A 9,559-nucleotide genomic window follows, 5' to 3' on the forward strand; every position below is an offset into this window, starting at 1 on the left:
ACCTATTCCACTCGTCAGCCATGATGTGAAGCCATCCCATATGCAAAATAGAGGAGGATTGGCACAGATGTCAGCTCAGGGCTAATCTTCCTCAAGCAAAAAATGAAGAGGATTGGCAAGGAATGTTAGCTCAGGGTGAATCTTCCTCACCAAAAAAAAAAAAAAAAAAAAATTGATTGTCAATGAAAGGCAAGGACTTGGAGGGGTTGTACAGTTTAGATCTAAAGAGTGGGTTGCCATAATTGTATGTATGGTGGGGGGAGTATTAATGGAGCTGATTTTAGAGACCAGAACAGGAGCAGATGGGGAAGAGGTATCTTCCTCTTAACCCACTATAGATTTGAAATTCAGAGGGGAGCTCTTCTGCTAGTGAACACATAGGTTGCATGTGTACATACTGGCATGTGTGTGTGTGTGTGTACACATGTGCAAGTGAATGTGTGTGCGTGTATGGTTTGACTGCTGGCCTCTTAGCCTCCAGGCTTGTTGAGAGGAAAGCTTTATGCTCTCACATCTCAGCCTCAGTGGGCTTCAGGACCTCCAAATGGAACTGCAACTGCTTGGCGATGGGAGGAGAAAGGGGACAATTAAGTACCCACCTTGTTTCTGGCAGCATGCTGGCACCTACACATAGAGCACACTCACAGTGAGCCTGCAAGGTAAAGACGACCAAACCCACTTGACAGACTTTGAAGACAGGACTTGATGAGACCAGAATTCAGGACTGGCAGAGCCCCTCACCCTGGGTTCTATTCCTGCGTCCACAGCTTATATCCGCAAGGCCGTGGGCAAGTCACCCGACCTCTAAGAACCTCATCTTACCATCTGGAAAAGAGGGGCAGTTGGAGTTGGAGGCTCATGTTTGATAATTCCTACTCAGCTTAGTTCTCTGTGTTAGAGTGAGGATGGAATTAAATAACATTTGCGAGTTCTTTTTATTGTCAAGTGCCATGAAAATTAAAGGATTATAATTATTTTCCACAACAATAATAATAAGCTAAATTTGATTCTGGCATAAAAATGCAAATAGCTAAAATTCAGTGATGTAGAACGGGTCAATTTGGGGAAAATTATACTCCATCTGCGTTTCACAAAGCTAGTGGAAATGCACATTGCCACAGCCATGAGAAGGACCAGAAGAAGAGACAGGTTCGTTAATTCAGTAAGTCTGCCCAATTCCTGTTGACTCAAAGGCACAACAATTTATTCATGAATAACTCTGCTGGGCTTAGGGGAAGAGTCAATGATTAAAATATATTCTTAAAGCCTTTAAGAGAGTTTAAGCAATCATTTGTATTCTAAATAGGTCTCACTGACACAACCTCCTTAAAATCTTAGATCACACAAAAATTCCAAAGCCAGAGGCTAGCTGGCAATGCTTCTGCTGGTTTCATAAAGTCGATTGTGGGTTCCCATTCTGCTGAGACAATATGCTGGATAAATAAGCACACACAACCAGAGTTTAAGGATCTAATCAAATGAAACCTTCAATCAAGTTAATCTGATACTACCTTGGCAATTTTTCTGGACCAGTCCTGAATTCAGATCATCTATCTTATTATCCAACTGTGTCTCCCATCATAGGACCCAGTTTTGAGTTTGGAAGAAAATGTCTCCTGTTGCTCCATGGTCTTTTGCTGTTTCTTTAAGCCTCTTTAAGCCTGATAAACATCAATGACCTAGAGTTCCTCTACCTGCCCCTGTTTTCTCACTCAGGATCTTTCAACTCTAAATTGTCTACTAAGCCCCAGGCCCGCATCCACGCAACTGAAGCTTTCTGTGAATCCACTGCTGATGGTGCTCCTTGGAGTATGCTGTTTTGGGGTGAGAAGGAGACACCATCTCTTGGGGCATCTAAAGTAACCAGCCCATGAGATGCAAGAGCAGTCTGGTTTCCACACAAAGTGAGAATGATATCTCATGTTTTGTGTGCAAGCCCCAAAACAGCTCTTCTTGTACCCAGAGTGTCCTCAACTTCCTCATGAAAATAGCCACTTTTGCTTTCCTTCTAAGCATGCTGTCTGGACGGGGCTTAAAAGGGGACAGGAAGGAAGTGTGGACACATCCAACAGAGGCTTTGGGACTGGAAGAGGCCAAAGACTGCCTAAGTCAGCAGGCAAGTATAAACTTGTCTTGCATGGGGGGCCCAGAGGGACTGACCCTCTGCCATTGCCTCCATCTTTCAGTCTCTCCCTATCTTCCTTCCCAAGGCAACTCTACCACCAACCCCCCCCCCCATGTTCTCCAACCAACAAAGGCCTTGTGCATGTCACTTCATGTAAATAGGTGCTCAGAGTTGGATGGATGGACCATCAGTTCAGCCAACAGTGAACCTCCAAATCCCATTTTGGACTCAGCTGCAACACCCTATAACATGAATTTTCTAACTCCAGATTTCCTGTCCTATTGTAACCCATGTATCAAACCATGTGTTTCAATTTTAAGGCTTGAAAAATATGGTCAACATGGCTCTGGCGCCTTATACTGGCCTTAAGTCCCTTCTGACTCATTCGCAGCTGTCTTCAAGCTCAGGACAATCTCCTACACTTTCTCTGCCAAATGCCTTCTAGGCCATGCTAAGTGTTGGAGGGAAAGCCTGTGTCTCTCAAATACCCTCAGTGGTCTGCCCCTTGGCCAGAGAGTGCCACGCATACAGGAGGAAAGAATTGACCCAAGTCAGAGGCCCAACAATCAGATTTTGTTTAGGATATAAAGCCATTGGATCAGTCTATTTATTTTCTTTGCACTTGTGTTTCCTAAGTTTTTCCACATTATTTCTAATTTGGGCTGTTAGAAAAGGGGAAAAATTAAAAACCACTGATCTACAGATAATGGAATATCTTGGTGGTTATTGCATTAAAAACTAGCCAGCTAAAATGGGTTTGGAATATCTTAGAAGGTGATCTCTGACTCAAACTCTATACAAGTCAAGGCTAGGAGAGTCCACAGGCCAAGAAGCAGCAGAAATGCTGAAGGATCTGCCTTCCTCCCTAGTGAAAACACATGTAGAGACATGTGAGTGCTGTTCTCTCATCTCCATCTCTTTCTAGAAATAATGGGATAGAGAGATGGGAATTGCCCTTTGTATTGGGGATCCCTACCACGTGAACTTTACCTATAGTGTGGCCCTATTGCCTTTCACTTGTCTGTCTTGCTCAAAGCTATATTTTCATGAGCACATGAGCCTTAATGAATATTTGTCGAAAAAAGGAACAAATGAAGGAAAGAAGACTGGGATAGAACATATTTCTGCTGCCTAAAATGCTTTTTTTGGAAATTGGGTGTGCATGTATGAATGCTTGGATATATGTATAAATAAATAAATGAACAATCAAATTGTTGCTCATTGAATGATATGGCTGATGGAAACAGTGACATCATTTATATTTCTCTCTCTTTTTGCTGACAATCTTACATCTTACCTCCAATAAGTGCCTTGTACATGCACATATTCTTACATGTCTACTAAGACAAAACCACTCAAAAATGGTACAGGTGCTAGGAGGAAGCAGAAAGGTGGGGAGTAGAATCTAAGTGCTTCTTTTCACTTCATAATTCACCCTAAGATCAATCGAAGCTTGGTATATCTAAAGGTCCTAGGAACATAATGTCCAGCAGCATAGTCTTCACAATGACATTTCATTATGTCAATGAACTACAAGGTAATGAAGTATCCACCACCACCCCTAAAAAAGTTTGGCCAATTAGTTTTCATACTAAGACGAAGCTTATTTTCAATTTGCCACATCCATTTTTGTGTGCCTATTAAGTGTAACTCTCAGAAATTTGAGTGTCCTCATGGCCCTTTCAGCTCCTTCAGGGTCAAAAGAAATAAGAATTCAACTCTTTTTTTTCTTTTTGCTATTTCTTTTTTTTTGCAGAGGAAGGTTCTCCCCAAGCTAACGTGTGCTGCCAATCTTCCTCTTTTTGTATGTGAGCTGCTGCCATAGCATGGCCACTGACAGACAAGTGGTGGAGGTCTGTACCTGTGAACCAGATCCGGATCACCAAAGCAGAGTGCGCCATACTTAACCACTAGGCCATGAGGGCTGGCCCAACATTCAACTCTTAAACACTTGAGGAATAAAGATTTGGGGGTGGATTTTCTGGACTAGGTGGCACAAGGGTTTTGCATTGTTCTAACTGCTCTTCTCATGAGAAGCCACCAGCTGATGCTCCACTTCCTTTGAATACAATGCAGTAAAATCCCTCATCTTGTTAAAAGTTTTCCAGAGCCAACAAATCAGTTGCAGAACTCTCTTTCAGAAACACACAATCTCAGTCAAAATATAATATTGACTTGTGGCCAACAAGTCCACTTCCCACCCTCAACCCAACCCCTCATTGAACCCAGATTCTCCTTTCTTCTCCTTCCCCCATGCAGTTTGAGACATGAGGATTTAAGGTGGTGGATATGCCACCTTTCCAGCCCCCACAGGAGTTGGGTATGCCCCCACTCCTACTTATTGCATTATTAACATCTGAGCCCACCCACCCAGTCTCTCCCACCAGAGTCTGCCTCTTGGCGGTCTCCATAGACCACAATTTCTTGCGGTTACAAGCTAAAATGTTGTTTCTTGCCACAAATAAAACGCATATGTCACTGCACTGTTCTGGGCATCCTGGCGGTGACATATCTCATTCATTCTGGGGCCTGAGAAATGCCTTCTATGTGACCAACATGATCCCTCTGGGAGCAAATTCCTGGGTACTATCTTCAACCAAGTCCCAGGCTGGATCTGGGGTGTCTCCTGAATGGGACTAGGGATGCTGTTCTCCTACCCGCTTGCTTCTTGGGTTGAGGCACACTGGCCCCCAAAACACCCTGGCTGCCCTAGTTTGTATTCCATTATTCCATCTTACTCCCAGAAGGTGCCATATTGCCTTCTTTTGTTCCTCAAGCTTGATTAGTCATACCAACAGAGGGAATTCAGGAAGTCCCTCCAGGTTTAAGATCATATCTCAAATTGCTCAGCCACTCTTTGCTAAAACTTGCTGATCTTTCTCCCACAAGGATTGATCCAAGTACTTCTCATTATCCAAGCCAGCTTCTATGGCTCCCTCAGGGATGCCCTGCTGTAGCAGCTTCTCCTACTGCAGCATAGAAAAACAGTCGTGCTGCTGGTAGATTCCTAATTATGAACTCAGTGTATAAATCCTAGCTTCCGTCCAGTTCAGGCTTTACTCCCGTCAGGGCAGGGAGACGGTCAGCCACTAAATCAGATGCCTGATTGCTTGAGAGCTGCCAATAATCTCTGTTGTTCTTCATCTGACAATGCCTTTGTCTGCCTTCAGTGCTTGCCATCCCCAAAACCTTCCAAGAACCACTAACACAACTCAGAGTCCTTTACTCTGGTTCCTTGCGTGAAACTTCCTATGAATTTCTTATGTTTATAGTAGCAATCAGCTTGTATAAACAGTTCAAAGCTGACTTGATTGCAAACCTCACAGTAGCGGTCGTGCTCCAGGGGAGCTGGTCCCAGCTAGAGCAGGGCAACAACTTTGAACTAGTCGAGGTGGGCTTATCATGGACTTTTTTACTCCTTGCATAAAAGTCTCTTACGTCTTAAAAGACAATTGAGTGTCTATAAGGATTGAATTAAATGCTAGTATCCAATTTGCAATATGGACAGAAAGAGTTCTTGTAGGCATCCTCTGTTTAACCATTTCACAGGGCCCTGCATTCATTTAATTTCCTGTGTGGTACAGCCTGTTCTGTAAAATTGTAATTCTAATGTCAGAGCAGGTTTCACCATTTCTCTCAGACTTTCTTGTGCTACAGTGCTTGTACCTGATTCACCTACATGTGTTTGTACTATAATTCCAACAATTTGGCAATCCCAGAAGATGTATCTGTGGCTCAGGTCTAAGATTATTATTTTAACCTAACAAGCAGAAAACTGTGCCTTAGGCAGAATCCCATTCAGGTCCCCCAAATATAACCTGCACAAAGCTGGTTCCACTTATGACTCTCTGTACATGGGGTTACATTTTAAAAGCATACTCAAATCCAACTTTGAAGGAATGGAGAACTTTAGCGACATAAACTGGCTAGGTCTTCACCAAATCTGATTCCTCTTCCTCCTGGCCACACAGCTAGATAACATCTCCCAGCCTCCCTTGCAATTATGAATGGTCATGTGACTCAGTTCTGACCAATGAAATACCAGTGGATACGACATGCACCACATCTGGGCCCAGGCTATAAAAACATCCCACATCCATCTCTACCCTCTTTCCCCTTCTCCTGGCTCAGTGTAGGTGAACTCTGCAACACTGGAAGGATGTGTTGAAGATGGGAAGGAGCCCAATTGCCTGAATCACCACTTTAGGAGAACTGCCCACAATTTAACTACTAGGCCACTGGGGCTGGCCCCAAACTGTCCACAGTTTAGAACAAATCTTCTGGCCTTCATGTGAGTAACAAGTAGTGTCTATCATGTTTGAGCCATAACACATTTATTTATTACACCAGTTGGCACTACCTTAACTAATACATGTTAACAAGGGTTTTCTTGGCGGGGCAGCACATCGCACAGAAAAACTTCTTAAAATTCTTCTTCAGACATCTTTTCACCTCCTTCTTTCCAACCATTCAATCGCTGTACACTTAAATCAGTGTTTTCCATTCATGGACCTGCTCACACCCACAGTTCTCTGAGAAATGACTCTACCTCTCATTTTGACCACTTTTATTTTGAGGGGCTGCTTTTAGCCTTAATCTGGAATTTTGGTAAATGTTAAAGTCTTCCTGCTGACACGTACATTTTGCTTAAATAAGTTAAATATGTTCTCTAACAATCTTATTTAGATTCAGCAAAAGTAAACTTCATCCCATTCCAGACTAAACAGGAGAGATGATTTTCGAAATTCCTAAATAATCTAATATAAAATAATTAAAGTAATGTGGCACTATTGTACAACGATTACTAGAAAAGCATTATTTATTGTATTAATCAGGAAGGAGAGACTCTGCTGTAGGAAACAACCAACTTCCCTCAAACCTCAGTGATGTGACCCGACCAAAGTGTAGCTCTCAGACACACGAGATCTCCTTCAACTCCGGGAGGCCCCCAGGGCAGCTCTGAGCGGTAGCTCAGGGGTCCGGGCTGCTTTGGTCTTGCGGCAGGCCCTTCCACAGCAGGGGAAGAGAACACTGCAGCCTCCCACACTGCCAGTTAAATGCTCTGGCCCACATGTGACACATCACCTCCAGACACAGCTCATTGGCCAGAACAAGTCACATGTTTCCTCCAAACCTGGAGAGGGTGGGAAAATGTCATCCTTCTATGTACCCAGAGGGAGAGGAGAACTGGATGTGGGTGGGCAGTATGTGCTAGAAGACTCTACCTTTGAAACTTTTGATTTTAGTTTCTTAATATTTATGCTATGAATTTCTGGTAAGTCCAATTTTCTTTCAAAAATAATCCTGTAATTTAAGCCTTTTTTCACTAAGTCATTTGGATTTTTCAATGCCAGCTACTTAGAATGAGTGCAGTGTAAGAAAACTAATTTCCTGTAGTAAAAACAAGAGCAAAGGAAACAAGAATTCCAAGAGAACTGCACCCTTTCTCAGGAGACATGCTTAATGGGACAGGCCTGGGAGGCCAGGCCAGGGTGGGAGGTGGCGGAGGGAGGAGGCATTTCTGGCCTTGTGTTCCCCACCTTTCCTATTCCCAAATCACATAGCTTCCTATCACAATAAAAATATCCAGATCCTCTGTCATTTTAGCAAGATTTAATTAAAACTGCCCTAAATTAGGAAAATCTAGTCATTGTTTGCATTCTTAAATGCCTATGTTTAGTTGAGTCGCACGTAAGCAGAGAAATGAAAAATTAGCTTAATTTTTTGGCTGCAGGGAAGAGTGTGAATTGGTTTTCTGTCACTCGTGGGGAACATCTTGTGTCTTCCCTCAGCTGGGTTTCTCTGATGGGATTGCTTCTTCCCACCTTCCTGAAGGCCTCTGAGGATAAGCTGCAGCTTGGCTGTGACCTGAGGAAACCTCTAGAACCCACAGACAGCCCAGCTCAGGGTGGGTAGAGTCAGGTTGCTCCTGAGAACAGCTGTGATGAACCCAGGCTTCTGAGCAACTGAAAGCTGTTGCCAAATGCATCTAGAGTGAAAAAGGGGGTTCTCATATACGGGCATTTGTTGTCCCCAGAGCAGAGGTGAATGCTGGGGAGTTGTTCAGAAACATACCTCCTGTCTTGAAAAATGAATCAGGGAAACTTCCAGAATTCCTCTGTGGGGAGGAATGGCCATAGAGAGGCCATGAATGCAGTGTGTAACAATGAATCTCTAGAGTCAGCCTGTCTTGCCTTGAATTCCAGCTCTGTCACTGGTTAGCTCTGTAACCTAACATGTTACTCAACCTTTTTGCGCCCGTTTCCCTCAGGTATCATAATATCTACCCCACAGGGTCATTGTGAGGATTAACCTAGTTCGTAGATGTGAAATCTTTAGAACAGTGCCTGGCCTATAGTAACTGCCCAGTAAATGTTACTTTTGTCATCATTACAAAGGGGCACTACCTATCTCTGGGAATGACCACTTGGCTTCCTGTGGCCACCTCTCAGATATTCTACTTCCAGAGCGCCTCTTTGTTCAAATCCTGGAGAGCTTTTGATTTAATTTCAAATCCAGGAAGCCAATCACCTTGATGGACCAATGCTCAAGCAATGTGTGATCTGTGGGAAGGGAGAGCTGCAAGAAGGGTGGGACACCACAAGCAATCCAGAGTTTGAGTCCAGCAGTAAGGCTGTCATGGGAACGGCCTAGAGCAGAGAATCTTTCAGCAAACCCAGAGCAGACTTAGGCCCTGGAGTAACCATGGAAACAGGAGCCCACAGAGGCATCCAGAGTGTGGGAGGGGGAAGTGGGTAGATGGATTGATCAACTGATGGGCAACGGATGAATAGTTGGGGGTGTGTGTGTCACTTTCACAGAAGAGTGAGGGCCTGAAGCTGTGAGCAGCTATGAGTACCTCTGAGCTGGAGGAGGCTTGGAGAGCTGGGAACATGTCCCAGAGTAGGCAGTTGGTTGTGATAAAGGACAAGCAGGCCAGGGAAGAAAGGAAATTTTTCCCTGAGAGATTTCCCCCAGGTTCCCAGCCTAGGGATGGAGCAGAGATCAAAGGAAGAGGAGAGGAGTGGGTTTTCAGTCTCTGCAGCTTCCAAGTCTGGTTTCTGGTCTGCAGAGTCTGAGAACTACCTAACATCCTTTATTAGATGCTTCCTCTGCCTAACTCTCTGCTGCTTGCAACAAGAACCAGGACTAACACCCTTCTTCAGATGTGTGGTGTGGATAAGTTCAGGGCTGAAAATGTCACTCTGAGAAAAGGGAAACAAAGTCTTATCTGAGGCTGAAAGACCATTCCTCAGTGCCAGCTCAAGACTCCTAGAGAAACAGGTCACCCAGGGCCTGCCTCCTGCAGCAAGGTCTTTCCAGCTGAGGTTACCTTCAGCCACCTCATGATAAGCAGAGGGTAAGGACTTTCCTGTGCTCCCTCTCTCCACCTTGGGCAGAATGGATGCAGGATGTCTACCAGCTTCTACTCCT

This window comes from Equus asinus, chromosome 12 (assembly GCF_041296235.1).
Source record: "Equus asinus isolate D_3611 breed Donkey chromosome 12, EquAss-T2T_v2, whole genome shotgun sequence".
Classification (NCBI taxonomy): domain Eukaryota; kingdom Metazoa; phylum Chordata; class Mammalia; order Perissodactyla; family Equidae; genus Equus; species Equus asinus.